Source organism: Myotis nattereri (genome assembly GCF_964212035.1).
Source record: "Myotis nattereri genome assembly, chromosome: 6".
Taxonomy (NCBI): domain Eukaryota; kingdom Metazoa; phylum Chordata; class Mammalia; order Chiroptera; family Vespertilionidae; genus Myotis; species Myotis nattereri.
In genome coordinates this window covers 38,739,059-38,755,304 of record NC_138081.1, presented here as the reverse complement: position 1 = coordinate 38,755,304, position 16,246 = coordinate 38,739,059, and positions in this window count along the sequence as shown.

Sequence of the window (16,246 nt, the reverse complement as noted above, 5' to 3'; positions counted from 1 at the left end):
CATTTGTTTTGCAGGGAGCCATTATAGAGGCAGTGCATGCCCCAACCCGTGAGAGTGACGCTGCTTGATGTTAGTGCTAGTTTAGGTTTGATGTGTTATTTCGTATGATTCAGTAGGTGAGTTCTTTTGGTCTTGGAACACTCAATTTTTTTTCCACATAAATTAACAGTAATTGCTTCTTCACTTTACACCATTTTGGCTTACAAATGGTTTCATAGGAATGCACTACTATCAGATAGCAGGGGCAACCTGTACCATACAAAGGCATATAAAATGGCAGAAACTAATGCAAAAAAAAAAATGTGGAAAAGGTAGTTTTCAGCTTTTCAACTTTTCCAACTAATAGAACATAGAATGGAGATTGAGTCAGATTGACCAAAATATATCTGAGTATATTAGGAATTTTATGTATAAATCAAAGAAAAATAAGCAATAACCAAAGAAAAACAATAACTTTGATAACCAAAGTTATAGTTCACAAGCAGAATCATTTGACTAGTAGCCTCAATAAGCAGATAAATAGAAAAAAAATGGAGACTACACAGAAAAAAAAATGGATTCAAATATTTCATCTGACTGAATACTGTCACACTGCTTACTCGGTGAAAAGTTCATCACAGCAGGTTAAAAAGACTTAAATGGACCATATGATATAGATTAGACACCTTTCATTCTACTTCTCTACAGTTGCTTTCCAGAAAACACCATCAATACCTGAAATTGTTAGGCTTTTGCACTTTTATCAATCCTGTGGGTTACAAAATAGCTACATTGGTATTTTTAAGTCTGCATTCCCTTAAATCATAATAGTATTACACATCTTGTTTAAATGGTTATGGCCATATGTTGTTTTGTTGTATCTTTTGTCCATTTTTCTAGAAAACGAGTAACGTTTGTTATTAGTCAGACAGCATATTGCTTTATACTGAAGTTTCTAGTGAAAACTCCTATTTGGCACTGTTGCTTGATGAGGTCTATGTACCTTATTTTCAAGACGCAAAGATAGCAATGTCACAATATATTTACTTTGTGTTCAAACAATATTAAGAATTATCTTACAAAGAAATGCCATTCTCAACCCTCCCTCTCCCCAAAATCTCTACTTCTTATAACCATTCTTGGAATAATTTCACAGTCAGTGGCAGAAAAAATAATTTGCACACATATGCTTCTTGAGTGCTGTGTGAAAAATAAGACTCTATACGTAATAAATAAAATGTTGTTTTTAAAAAGTTATATAAGGGATTGAGTAAAGAGGAATAAAGTTTAAATGAGTTTAGGTTTTATCTATTTTTTCTTTTCAGAAACTAAAATTAATATTGTGAATTTTAAGCACCAAGGAACCATTTATCTTGCTAATGCCATGTTATGAGATGTTACAGTGCAAATACCATAACTCAAGGTATTACTTGTCTCCAGTATTATATCAGGTTCTACAAATGGATGTTATGATTGCCTAAATATTTTTGGAAAAGAATGAGAAACAGTCCCAAAGCAGTAATCAGATAGTCCTGCATCAATTAACATAGCCACAAACTAATTAGCGCTAATGTGAACTGTCAGGAATACTTTCAGGCTGACTACTGAGAGATATCTATGACTCCAAATGCCTACACCCTTTCAGTGATTCACATAGTCACTTTCAGAAAAACGCGATTCACTAAAACTGAAGACCTACAAGTATTAAAAACAACAAAGAAATTATGCAAAGGCTTTCTTTACCTAAAAAACTGAAATTAGACACAAACAAAGCTATTCACTATGACCTTTATTAAGACTATAGGCTTATGTTAGGCTAAAAGCCAAACTGAACTCATTTCCATAACCAGCAAATTACCATTAACAAGTTTATTGATCAAGGTCCAGTTTATAGGTCTATTGTAAAGAGTAATTATTTACTAGCTTAAATAAAACTCAGTGCTTTAATTACTACTATTATTATACCAATACTAGAGGCCTGGCACACGAAATTCGTGTGTGGGTCCGATCCCTAGGCCTGGCCTGAGATCAGGGCCATCTTCAGCTGCTGGCAGCCGGCCCCAACCCCCACTGCCACCCGCCCTCGGTTCCCCATTTGCCATCAGGCAATCGGAGCCTCCCATCTGGGGAGAAAGGTCCAAGAGGTTGGCTGACAGGCCCCGATCAGGCAATCAGGGCCTGCAGGCTGGAGGCACAGCTCCTGCATTGATCATCCGCCCCCTGGTGGTCAGTGCACATCATAGTGACTGTTCATTCCACCATTCGGCCCGTTTGCATATTACCCTTTTATTATATAGGACTAGAGGCCCAAGGCATGAAATTTGTGCAAGAGGTAGGCCTTCCTTCCCCTGGCTGCTGGCTTCCCTCTGGCACCCGGGACCTAGGATTCCCAGGGCATCCAGGACCCAGACTTCCCTCTGGCTGCCGGCAGGCACCTGGGACCCAGGCTTCCCTAGCAGCCCCGGCTTTGTCCAGAAGGTCGTTTGGAAGGACGTCTGGTCAAATTAGCATATTATGCTTTTATTAGTATAGATACTTAGTAAGGCTCAATATCTGCCAGGTATATAAGAAACATACAATTTTATAGCTGTTTGTGAAATTCAATGACATTAGCTCTTATTAAAGTGCAATAACAGTTATAATAAACAAAGAAGAAATCAGTTCAAAAAATAAAGTATTACATTTGACAAATAGGTAAAATCTTTCTAATAATTTTTTCAAATGTTGTTAATCCAGGTATGCTCCTTAGTCATGGTCCTTGAATTTCTACTCATGATTAGTTATAGGAATTCCACAGATGTGTTTGGTAAATGTGAATAACTCACTACTATACTGTGTGACATATAGGGCATACCTGTGTGCCAAAGCTATGTTACCGAAGAGGGCATTCAGGAAACACTGTTGCTAGGTAACAGACTGCCCTCCTAACTGCAGCCAGGCATTTTGAAAGAGTCAATGTGAGATTATGAAAAAGTATATCAAGAATGTAAAAAAATATATCCAATACTCATTCTACACAAATAAAATTATTACTTGATAAACAGCTGAATCAAGAAGACAGACTTCATTTGCAGATAACTTTTCAGTTTAAGAAACACTTTTAAAAATCTTTGATTTAATTCTCATAACATCAGGCAACAAGACAGCTATTTTTATTATTCTCAATCTATAAATGTCAGAAACTGTGACCCAGGGAAGTCACACACCTATTAGGCTGTAGAGACATGATTCAAACTCCAGTCTTTGATACTTAAGTCCAATTCTTTCTTTCTATTATACACTTTCTCAAGCATATGACTTTTCTGATAGGACAAGCAGATATTCCAAATAGCAGTTCTATCATTACAGGCAAGTCCAGTTTGACATGAAAAGAGATTAAGAAAAAAGCATAGTAATGAACCTCACCAGGTGTTGCTTCAAATGTAAAAAATAAATAACCAAGACTCCAACACAGAGAAATAACCACTGTATCACACAAGTAACCTGAATGTTTATCATAACTGCAGGCTCACACTAATCCTTCAATAGCCCATTTTGTGAAAAAGAATCTGAAGCTCAGAGGAAGGAATTAGTGGTACTCTGCCATTGGTCAGTGGCAGCGTTGAGGTTTGAAGTGTCGGATATCAAAGATAATACATGTTTCAAATTATGTTTATTGATTTGAGAGAGAGAAAGAGAAACATAGATGTGAGAGAAAGAAGTTGCTCAGTTACATGTGCCCTGACTGGGATTAGTCCCACAACTTAGGTATGTGCTCCAACCAGAAATTGAACTCACAACCTTTTTGGTGTATGAAACAATGCTCCTACCAACTAAGCCAGCCAGCTGGGACTGGAGATTTCAGCAAAAATACTGGGTCTAAAATAAGGTGAAAGGGAATATATTCAATAATATTGTGGTAAGTATGCACAGTGACAAATGATTATTAGAATTAGTGGGGTGATCACATTGTAAGGTAGAAAAACATGGAATCACTATATGGTGCACCTGAAACTAGTACAACCAACAACTTTTCTTAAATTTTAAAAAATAAAATAAACATTGTGTGAACTTTACTATAAATACTTAAGATATTTGTACATAACTCCATGTTGGATGAATTGTAGGATATAAATATATTTTTAAAGAAAATAAATGTTTTCTAAGAATATCCATTCCCTAATTTGTAAGCCAAATTTGAAGTGTTGTACATCTATATACTTTTCTTAAATAAATTACAGTATAATTTCATATTGAGAGATTTAGTAAGAAAAAGAGATCATAACAGCTAATATATATTAGGCACCAGACACTGTACTAGGCAGCTTACATACACATCTTCACATTTATATTTCAAGCTATCTATATTCCACAGGTACTATTTGTTATTTGTCCCATTTACCAAAAATGGTAAATAAATAACCCAAGTTCATATTGATGGTAAATAGAATAATCAGAAGGTAAACTCATTCTATATCCTGAGTCAGTGCTTTCAACCACCACAAACCGTGTTCCCATGGAGCACTTAGGAAGATTATACAGAGAAAGAGATAATTATAAATATTTCTATATTCTTTGCCAAGAAATATTATAATAATACTTTCATAGATTTCACAAAAGGTATTATCTTTCCTAAGCTATAATGGTATTACAAGTTATGTAATTGGATAAATACAATTCAATGACTATTTATTTGGCAAAAATATATTTCCCCCTGCCACAGAACACAGTTTCATTTCATTCTCACATATTTTTTAATATATTTCTTTATTGATTTCAGAGAGGAAGGAAGAGGGAGAGAGAGATAGAAACATCAATGATGAGAGAGAATCATTGATTGCCTGCCTCCTGCGCGACCCCCACTGGGGATCAAACCTGCAACCCAGGCATGTGCCCTTGGCCAGAATCGAACCTGGGACCCTCAGCCCACAGGCTGATGCTCTATCTACTGTGCCAAACCGGCCAGGGCTCATTTTCGCATATTTTACATTTTCCATAACAATATTCTAAACTCCAACAAGTTTAAGCACACAGCAAGAAACTGCTTAGGAAAGACAAAGAAATCCATTTGATATAGATTTAATTATGTAAGCATTTAACTGCACTGGCAGCAATCATTATGTGGTAGTTCACAGGACATTAAACGAAGAGCCTGTTAAGAAAAGATGGATTAACTCAGAATTGAAAGCGTATCTCTAAGTTGTTAGACATCTTACATGTCTCAGATGCTTTTTTCTTAAAGGTCAAAGAACATGCCTGTTCAAATCCTACAGCGTAACCTTCACTTATTTGGAAATAAGTTGGATAAATTATATACCCCCAAATTAAATACTTTAGTTATACCAAGTTAAGTATGTACTAAGAGAGTATAATAGGCAATGATTTGAATTAACAATGCACATTACTAAAAATGACTACTTGTTTCTCTAATAGATCATTTTATATTCCTATTGCACTCACTAATTTAACTGAAATAAGTACTTCAATTTAAGTTATATAACTATTTTAAGTGAAATGCCATTCAAAGTACATTTTAATTACATTAGTAGTAGGATACAACTCTTCAGGGTGTGCTTATAGGAGAAATAAGACAGTACAATCAGTGTATCACAGTTTGGTCACTGAAAATTAACACATACAATGGTGTTTTAGGAATGTGATCACAGGAGTTGGAATCACACCAACTTCATAAAGAGAGAGACAAGTGTCAAACCATGATGACTAAATAGCAACATGAAGATCAGAAATGAAGGAACAGAAACAATAAACCAAAATGCAAGACAAGGATGAGAAGTTGAGTCGAGAAGTTAAGTGGAGAAATGCTTGAGTCAGTCAGTAGACTCAAGATGAAAAATATGTAGTGTTCACTTCATTATAAAGATGGTAAAATAATAGAAGTGGTGATGCTTTATTGTATTAAAATCTTCAGGTTTACATTGAAAATAACTCACCATATTTTGAGGCAGGGGGTCCCGCAGGGGTGAGGCCAACGGAGTCCTAACGAAGCATGCCCGACTCCGGAGATCAGGTTCAAGACGCAGATCTGAACTTTATTGTTTAAGTACAGGGACATATATAACATTCCAGACCAATCAGAAGTTTACACCATCCTTAGGGCAACCAATGGTAGGAAAGTTAGGGTACTATGTAGGGGCTCTAGGGGGCTTACTCAGGGGGGCGCTGCCACGTCCGGTGTGCCGAGGAAGCTTGTATAGGCGGAGTGCGCTCACGCCATTGCATCCGCCACTGCACTGAGATAAATCTCCTGAGCTCTTCCCACAATATTTATCAACACAAGTAAAAAGAAATTTATATGTAAAAATTAAATTAAGTAGTTTTAGTATTCACTGGTCAAACATTGAAAAACAGCACCAAGTGCAATGTATTCAGTAGTCATACTGTGTTAAAAATAACTAGATTTCTAATAGCATATTCAAAAGCAATTTTTTCACGGGGGGCGGGGTGGGGAGGGTGGTGAGAGATCAACCAAAGGACTTGTATGCATGCATATAAACATAACCCATGGACATAGACAATAGGGGGGTGAGGGCATGTGCTGAGGGGGCAGGGGGTGGGAACACCTGGGGAGAGGTCAATGGGTGAAAAAGGAGACATATGTAATATTTTACACAATAAAAAATTAATTTTTAAAGTAATTTGTTCAGAGACTCCAATCCAAGAATAAAAATGGGGGATGAGAGATGGAAGAAAATGAGAAGAGAGAAAAATGTTGGAAAGAGAAGAAGGGTGACTTAAGTAAATTTGTCTTCTATTAATATTTTACTTACTGTTCTTCAAGTTGTTTGATTTTAACGATTTTAAAGTGTTTGCACAAATTTACTTTTTTCATGTTTGATGATTTGAGACTATTCAGGGTAGGTATAAATAAGACATATATTTATCTGTGAAATGATAAACATCTTTATTTTGAATTGAAAGTCATTAAATGATGAAATTCCATTTCCCACCACTAAAGTTTTACAGGTGAAGACTGTCAACTTTTATCATTCCTCCTGTAAGGAAATACTGAATTCTGCTCAGTAATTCATTTGGAATTTTATAATCAATAGCAAATATGACATTTAAAAATCAAAATTATCTTATTTTGTTAATTGCTCACTGAAAGTTGTTTAATATGTTTAGAGAAACAATGTTGACACTTTAGGCACATTAGCATATATAAATGACCAAACTCACAAATGATGTATTTTTCTGAAGCAAACCTTGGTGGATGCACCTTTTGTTCAGATAATGAAAGAGCAGATTGCAGTTATGGAATCAGGAACTCAACTCTTAGTATAATTTCTCGTCTTCTTTTCTAGTGTACCTTCTTTCAGATAGTTCACACACACACACACACACACACAAAACAACTTTCTATTATAGGGTTTGGTGTTTTCTTGTTGCCATAATAGGCAAATACTAGTTTTACTTCTTTCTTTTATAAATTGTCTAACATCCTTTCCAAATGCCCCATGATGATATATTTGAAACATTTATAAATCTATTTCAGCTGATAACATGTTCCCAATAAACTGGATATTTCAATATCAGTAAATAAGCAAACGAAAACACTTCATGTACACATATGACCAATTACTAGTATATACACAAGTCAATCTCAAAATGAACAAGGATGTAATTTAAAGTGCATTCACACTTCATCTGGCTATTTACATTTTATATAGCTATATAGTTTTTGGGAATTAGTCACTTTTAAATAAATAAAATGTTCAAAAATATGTCTGCTGTATAGTATGTGCTTAGTAGATATTTGTAAAATAAATGAATTTATATTGCCTTTAGATTCTTCACTCTGAGGTGTGTGTGTGTGAAGCTTACACATCATTTTACTTGTATTACTTGTTAACAATAATCTTCTTTGTTTACATTTAATATTTTTAATACTTTACTCTAGTAATACCACACACACACACACACACACACACACACACACACACACACATCCAGTATCAAGATGTTATAAAGTGTTCCAAATAAATTAGTTTTTCAACTAGGGGACAGGTACTACTTGGGTCTACAGATCTTTATAATATCTTAAATATTCTCATTTAAGCAGCTGTGAATAATTTAACCTTTTCTCAGTGATTCATGTTCACCTTTAACAACATCAATAATGCAAGATTTCAAGCCTCAGGGGTGTGCCTTCAAGAGTTCTCAAGTTGGGTATGACAAATTGTTTTTTATATTAAACAATCAGAAAAAAAACTTTTAAATTATTTTGTCTCGATTTTGTGGAATTTTTCTTCTATTCTCTCCCTTGTTGTGATTGCTAAATATTCCAACTTTTGATTTGTTTTATACCTCCCAGCTGATTTTATCTTTATAAGCTTCTGTATCTGGTCTGCTTTTGATTAGTACACAAAATTATGTGCAAAAATAAGAGTAAATAACTAGATTCTGAATTAAGGCCTGTGAATAAAATACTTGGCTCTTATACCTATAGTTTTGAAAACTACTAATTGTTGTCCTGTATTATTCAGTATTGCCAGATAGCTATATGCATCTGTTAGATTTTTGCCACTTTAAATATGAGAAAACCCATTTTTATCTTTGGGGACATGTATGATGTCCAGAAGTTACTTCTCATCTGCTGCTCCCAGACCCATTCCCACTTCCTCTCCAGCTCTGGTCACTGTAGGTCTGGTTAAGGGGAGCACTGGAAGATGAGCTGAAAAAGGGAAGACCAGGATATTTCTTACAACCCCTTCACTCTGCTTTAAGGAGCAATTTTTGAGCAGCTGCATCTCCTTTGACATTCCATCTCCCATTGAACAGCCACTCTCTTCATGAGTGTAGCTCCTCCTAGCTTCTTAGTTCTGGCAGCATCATCTCTTCTCTGCATTTCCAAGACCCAGGGGTGGTGCCAGTTGCTAATCCCTTGGTTGCCTTGCTATTATGTTTGGTTCCCCAAACTCTTCCATTAGCTGGTAGGTAATTCCCTGAATTAAATTCTGTCTAATTAAAATACCTAGAGTGAATGTGTGGACCTGCCGTGCTCCTTCTTCCTCAGCTCCATGATGAGACCATCACTCAGTGTCACAGCATATGTAAATTTGCAGGGAGAAAAGGGTTTTGAAAATCTATAGTTAGTCATAATAAAAAGTAGCTGCCTTTTGACCCAGCAATCCCATCTCTGGGAATATAGTCTAAGAATCCTGAAACACCAATCAGAAATCATATATGCATCCCTATGTTTATAGCAGCATTATTTATAATAGCCAAGATATGGAAATAGCCCAAATGCCCATCAGCAGATGAGTGGATAAAAAAGCTGTGGTACATTCACACAATGAAATGCCATGCAGCTGTAAAAAAGAAGGATCTCTTACCCTTTGGGACAGCATGGCTGGAGTATTATGCTAAGTGAAATAAGCCAGTTAGGAAAGACTAATATCATACGATCTCACTTATATGTGAAATCTAAAGAACAAACTAAACTGACAAACAAAATGAAACCAGAGGCATGGATACATGGAACAGACTGGCAGGTGTGGGGGGTGGGGGTGACTGGATAAAGAAGGTGAAGGGATTAGCTAAAGAACATATGGGCATACCCAACGGACATGGACAATAGTGTCGTGGAGGGGAAAGGAGAAGGGAAGATTGGTGGAGGTGGGGAAAAGGGGGTGGGGGCGAAAGGGAGGACATCTGCAATAGTGTCAAAATTTAAAATCTTTAATAAATAAATAAAAAGTATCAGCCTATTGTAATAATTTTAAAGTCGGGAAATAATGTCATATCTTAGTGAAAAGGTGAATAAATGAGCCAAAAGATTTAAAGCTAAAACATTTCAAATAATAAGATCCTATTTAAAAATACCTTTTTCTTCCAAATAAAGGTCATGGCATAGTTAGGTATACGTGAGAGTAAAAAACTGATTATAGTACATGAATGTGTACCAAGTATTACCATTCTGCTTATAATTGCTTATAAATAATATAAAAGTATCTTGTTTTAATAAATGTGGAAACACAGAATCATGTGGCATTTTAATTTTATAAAATTTTTTAGTAGAACCAATGTAAATAAAATAAAAATTATAATTTCAAAATTAAACCTTTTACACAGTCTATGTGCTCACTGTAAATATGTACTTGTATTAGGTTTTGTTGAGTTCTTACCTTGATTTTGTAGGTAGATATTTTAGTGTCTTCCTGTTTGTACTCATTATGCTCAATAATCACAATTGCTAAAAATATTCAAAATTTGAAGTTTTAACACACTACTTATTGAATATTTGATTAAAGATTTCTTAGGGATTGTTAGCAAAATGCAATAAACCCTTACAAGACTCATTTATAAACATGTTTAATATACTTAGCACTCAGGTTGATTAACAATGTGTTTTCTATAAAATATTGTTTGTAAGTCTAATATTTTTAAAGAGAGAAAGCATGTTCTGCTAAGTTGCAGTTTTTTATAGTTCAATCACTATGTTTACATGTAAAAATATTTTTAAGTTTTATCAATTACAGCTGCTAATTTCATCAGTAGATGATTGTAATTTTTAATGTAATTAAGAATTGTGTTCAGAAAAGCCAACTCCAAATTCATTTTGTTCATAGATTTCTCAATTTAGCAAGAACATTAATTTTATCATTATGCTTTAGCCTACCAAAATGTGCATTCCTATTATTATCACAAAGACAAATAAACATATCTTTTATATTAAACTTTTCCACAAAATTTAAAATATCAATCACAATATTGTCAAATGTTTCACCTCAAATAGAGTGAACTTCACATATATTTGATTCCATGTCTTGGAAGAAAAACATGAACCATTATTAGAATTACCTGATTTTTCTATTTAATTTCTACTGCCAAATTCTACTGACTTCTATTCCAATGACAATGATATAAACCAACATCTTTTAAACACTGTGAGGCTATTGCTGTGTTGATGAACCAAATGCCATAATAGCTGTACACATGCTGTAAAACAATGGAATCAAGAAGAGCAAAGCAAAATAGTACAGTTTTTGTCATTCAATCTAAATGAAAAGGCATATTTCACAGATTGGCATGTAAATGTACCTTCTGCAATGATATGTGTTCACTCAATGCCTTTATGCATTGTCCTCTTAAATAAATTCTAATGTGTGAGTAGGTTCTGATGTTTTCTTAGGTATCTGTGTCTTCTGATTTTTATGTGATCATAAATATCACCATAGCACCCATGATGATGAATGTAAACATTTACAGATGTCATGTACAAATTGCATGATCAACATCAACTTTCTTGAGATTCAGAAATTCAGCTCATGATATTGAATTAAACATACCCATTCATTCTTAAGTTTATTTCTGTCAAAGATTTTATATTGAAAAATAAAATTTTTATCAAACAAAATAAATATGTACTTGTATATTTGCACCTTTTGACAAATGACACAACCACAACAGCCTTTATGTTCAGGTTGTTCTCCATATGTTCTAGAGAAGGACTTCTCAGTCTTTAATTTATATAAAAATATTCTATACTGATATATATTGCAATACATCTAACCTATAATTTTGCATATTCCCAACTGCTTCTACCAACCTGTGAGCTAGTGACTTCAGGTACAAATCGGCCTCTGTTCAGGCCATGACACAATGGCTTACGCACCAAGTGGCCAGCAAGGGCAATAGAAGGAAGATTTCTCTCACCACCACCTTTAATCATCATAGGTAGATAATTAATCTCCCTTTCAGTTTTCTTGTCTATGGCAAGGAAGTTGTCTCCAGCACCAGGATGCAGTAACAGTTAATTAGATGACGAGATTAATGCACTAGATACACTCAAAAACTGTCCAGTGAGGAAAGAAGGCTAATATTCAGATAGGATCTACACACACTGCAGTTGTATCTAATAACATGGCAACAGGGTGAATGTATTTTTGTTACTGTTAATAATTACCCCTTTATTTGAACTTGCAAGTTCCTTCTAACTGTCCCAATGAATCACTAACATTTCAATACAACTTTAGAAATAAGATACCTTTAACCTTGGAGTAAAGAAAGTTGAAGAAGAAAAAAATAAATTAAAAGAATATCCAACCAAGAGAAGAAAGTACTGGAACGGAGACAATAAGGGAGAGACTCAGAGAAGGAACCAACCCCTCATTCTGTGGCGATCCACTGACAGCTTGATCACAGAGCCAATGCCAATACAAAATGTACTTTGAATTTTCCAAACTTCTACCAAAGAGTCGCTTCACAAATGAAATAACAATTTATTTAAGATGGATGACTTTCTTTTCAAAACGAAAGTTTTTCAGAATTCTGGCAATTATTCACTGCAAGAAAAAGCAGATTTAAACAGTGATGGCTGGACATAAACTGAGACCCCCAAAATATAGGAAATTGGAAAAGATGATGGTTTCTAAATGTCAAAATTAAAATACATCTATTTTTCAATACACAAAAGCTTATTTATGGCATTTTGACTTGTATGTAACCTGTTACTGACCCCAGGGACTACATTACAAAGCAATGTTCATAAAGTGGGCAAAAAAATATTGTTTTTTTAATATATTGTCTATTGATTTCAGAGAGAGGTAGGGAGAAGGAGAGAAAGATGGAAATATTAATGAGGAGAGAGAATCATCAATTGGCTGCCTGCTGCACACCGCCTATTGGGGATTAAGCCTGCAACCCAAGCATCTGCCCTGACCTGGAATCAAACTGTGACCTCCTGGTTCATGGATTGAGGTTCAACCACTGAGCAACACTGGCTGGGCCAAATAAAATATATTAACTACACACCCCTAATTTCATACATCTCATTGGGAAAAGGAATTCATCCACAAAGCACATATTTCAGTAACTTTTACCTACTTAAATTATACTCAAAGCCCCAACTGAAGTGCCCAATGTTATCCCTGTATCTGTAAAGGATAGGTGAAAAGACATAGTCCAACAAAAATGCTTTTTTTTTTTCCTTCTCTGTGACTGAATAAAATTGAAAATAATTTTCCATTTTAAAAAGAAGTCCTTCATTTTGCAAGCTTCACTCTTGGTAAAAAATAATGTTTGAAAGTGTCTCCACCCAATTTGATAAAGGTCAGTACCTATCTTGTGCCTCTCTTGATGTTCTAATTTCAGAGAGAGAACTGATCTTTATCATAGAGAGGATTTATTATGTGTATAGCATAATAATTAAACCATTAGATTCCTTTGCAAAAAGGGGTGAAAGAAGCTACTTTTTCTACCAAAAAGTATTGAAGAGCTTACCTAACCATAACTTGCATATTTTTTCAATAGTTTATTTTCAAATAAACGTGGGCATTTATAACCTCGAAGAATCTTAAGAAGCAAATATGCTCGCATACATTGCAATGCTCACTGCTCAGTTTGAAGCCGTGGTTTGCATTAATAGTCTAAGTTGTTATGAGACACAACAAACTTCACCCAGTACCAGGCAATATGACACAGAGGTCCACAGCATGGCAGAGGCCCCATGACTATACTCCAGTCATGTGTTGTCAGGAGAGGCAAGACTGGCTGTTTCTAGACCACCACCATCTCAGAAAGCCATTAGCAAGAACAGCATTTATGCATTGCTAGGCACACTGCCCCCTCAGGACTTGCTCTCATTCTCTGGTGGAGCTACTGCTCATCATTTGCGGCAGTTTGACAAGTACAGATTACTCTGTCCTCGGGACAGAGGCACAGGCACGTGGTAGATATGTGCCATTTATTACGGATCTGGTATACTTCTATACTTCCTTGAATTTCAGTCACAGAAAGATTCAATTCAGCATCATATTCTCAAGTGTTTCAGAGGTTTGTGGAAACATCACAGACCATCTATTAACCATCTCTTTCCACAGATAAATTGCAAACACTAGCTAAAGAAATGTCTAAGGCCCTGAGATACATTTGCTATTTCTACTTCCAATTTTTCTTAATTCATTTGGCCTTTAACTTTCTTCAGATTAGTGTCCATGCCCACCACTCATTGACAATAACCCAGAAGATTCTCTCCAATTCCAAGGCCTGATTCAGAAGACTGTTCCCTAACTTAAGCATACCAGTAACACAAAATACTGTCTTAAAATTCCAATTACTTGTGTACTTTTCAATGTCTCATAAGAAAGTCAGATTCATCCTTTTAACAGGTTTTAAAACATTTTACTTCTTTTTTAATAGAAATAGCCTTTTTCTAATTATAAAACTATTACAAGCTAATTATAACAACCAGGGCTATAAAAAGGCCACTAAGAAGAGAGGGAAAGTACCCTGAAACCTCACACTCCAGAGGAAGCCTGCTGCAGCAGTCTCAGCTATGGGAGTAGTAGCTTGACTATGCTAGGAGGCATCTGACATCCTATTAGTGGATAGAAGACAAAAAGGTGGAATGAGCAAGGGGTGAGGGTTACTGCTGGCCCTTCCCACATCCTTCCAAAGGGAACTCTTCAAGTCTTAATCTCTGTAGCTTGAGTATCCATGACCCACGCCAAGAAGGCAGCTTCCCGAGGGCAGAATCACATAGCTGTGCTAAGGTTCAGCGCCACCTCTTGGGAACATCTCAGAGAAGGGGTAGATGCCCTGGCTGGTTTTGCTCCTGGATAGAGTGTAGGCCTGTGGACAAAGGGTTCCGGGTTCAATTCCAGTCAAGGGCACATGCCCGGGTTGCGGGCTTGATCCCCAGTAGCGGGCGTGCAGGAGGCAGCCAGCAAATGATGTTTCTATTTCCCCCTCCCTTCCTCTCTGAAGTCAATATATATATATATTAAAAAAAGAAGTGGGAAATGGGATATTGAAAAGGAAGTATAAAGATAAAAGGATGCCATGATTTGATCCAAAGCTGTGGGAAATACAAAGCATGCACAAACTGTAGTTATGAAAGAGCAGGAAAAGTGAAGTAGAAGGAGAGTGAGGCTGCGGACAGAAGCGAAATGGGCACATGCACCAAGGAGAGGAGAGGTACTACGAGTTAGAAAGGGAGATGGCCTAGAGCTACCTCCTTCTGTGATACTTCCCAAGTCCAGGATGACTCGTTACGCAGCTGTATAACAGCTCTGATTTTTCTTGAAGTGCCTTGAGTAAGTTCTTGTCCTTGCTCCAAAATGGGGTTTGCAATGTTTTACTAGAAGTATAACATAAAATACATGAACCTTAAGTCTGGATCTCAATTAATTTTGACAAAGTGAACAATCCATATAAACCATTACACAAATCAAAATATGAAACATTAGCAGTACCCCCAAAGCCTCCCCTCCTGCCATCTCCCAGCTATTACCTCCTCCCAAAGTTAACTCCTATTCTTAGGTCTACCAAATACTTGACTCTTGCTTGTGTCTGCATTGAGGAGCTGGAACCACATAGTGTACACTCTTTTGCATCTGAATCACTCAGGATGAATCACCCACATTCCTCCATGTTTTGAATATATTAGTAGCAGTACTTTGCTCTTTCTCTTTGCTGTGCATTATTTCTATTGTGTGACTATACCACAATTCATGCATTGTCTCCCAATTTATTAACTACATACGGGCCTGAAGGACTAGAGCTGGACATTTTATATTGCTTAATAGTGACTCAGACCACCTCAGGCAGCCATGTCCACACGTCCTGTACATGCCCACCATAGGTGCCCTCATTGCCAGGGTTCCACAGCTGCTCAAATGATGTAAGAAGGTCAGTCAGCTCCTGTTTCCAACAGCACATGCCTTTCCTTCAGACTTCTCCTCTCCACATTAGTGTCTCCCTCTATATTGGAACTGTATCCCAGAAGCTTTAAGAATATAGATCTACATGAAACAGGAAAGAAAGCTGAATACTAACCCTTCCATCTCTTCCTCTGCAGCTAAGCAACACTGAAGAAAGGATGCTGGGTAGATATTTCATATCTCCTATTGTCAAAAGCCCTTATTGCTTCAAATGAGTTAAGCAGCATTTATTTAAGATATTGCACAATGTTATACGGCTCTCTTTAGAAATGGGAATGTGTGACAATGCCTATTGTGGACATCAGTTTGTTATCATCTGTACTATATTGGGGCAAAAAAAATGCCTCAAATTTATAGGAGAGAGATGGCACATTCCCTACTTTCAGAGCTGGTAGGGATATTATCCTTATTTTTTATTTTTTGTTTTATTTTGATGAGTTGCTGGGAGAGAGTCAGAAGCTTGCTCTTATCTCCCCATTTTTCCTGGAAACTTGAATTCATTTTGGAGCACAATATGTAAATCAGCATTATAATTGAGGTAGAAAATAAATAGTAATAACTAAGTAATTAATAATCAAGTCACAATTTTCTTATAACAAAGTACT